Raw genomic sequence first — 749 nt, forward strand, 5'->3', positions numbered from 1 at the left:
CCTCCGACCCTGATTGAGCCCATTTGAGCACGCTTTGATCCCACTGAAAGAGGGAAAGGGGGACTTGGGATTAGTCATCATCAAATCCTCAGTAGTTCCAGAAATCGGTCGACTATGAACACGGATTAGGATTAGTAACAAGCGAAAAATATTAAAAAGAACACAAAGTAGGCACTTTAAAGAAGGATTTTTTTTTTTTTTTTTAAGGTTTGATAGAGGGAACTGTAACTGCTAAGGTCTTATCGTCCCAAAAACAAAGAGAGGACAAAGATAGGATAGGAAAAACCGAAAAAGCCAGCCGTTCCAAGAACAAACCTTATTGATTTAGGATAAAATCCGCCTCGAGCGGGAATCGAACCCGAGGCCTAGCGAGGCGTTACCAACCAAGCTAACCAGGCTGGCCCAGTATTTAACTCTGGATTAAATTAACTGAAAACTATCCATGGTAAGATTGGACATTAAGGATACAGAGTATACTTACGGATTTACTTAAGGATAAAAGTATACTTACGGATACACTGACAAGTTCTCCGCGGTATGGATGCCAAGATACATCTCTCACACAAGCTCTATGTCCGTTCAATATGCTCTCTATTTTACCAGTCAATACGTCGTACACTGAAATGATAAAAGAGTTGAAAATGGTTTAGTAAAGGTTGAAGTGTTGTTAACAAACTTCAAATTCTGCATTTAAAAAACATATAAAGAGCTATCATAGGATCCAGACTTCAAATTCTGCATTTAAAAAA

General features: G+C 38.6%; 1 long non-coding RNA gene across 1 annotated transcript; it reads right to left on the minus strand.

Moving 5' to 3' along the window:
• LOC113473356 lies at nucleotides 1–618 on the minus strand. The gene is made up of 2 exons (XR_003395347.1): nucleotides 512–618; nucleotides 1–43 (listed from the first exon to the last, which is right to left on the minus strand). It is a non-coding gene; the product is annotated as an uncharacterized LOC113473356 (long non-coding RNA).
• Between the last annotated feature and the right edge of the window lie 131 nt (nucleotides 619–749).

This window comes from Diaphorina citri, unplaced genomic scaffold, assembly GCF_000475195.1.
Source record: "Diaphorina citri unplaced genomic scaffold, Diaci psyllid genome assembly version 1.1 scaffold26294, whole genome shotgun sequence".
Classification (NCBI taxonomy): Eukaryota; Metazoa; Arthropoda; class Insecta; order Hemiptera; family Psyllidae; genus Diaphorina; species Diaphorina citri.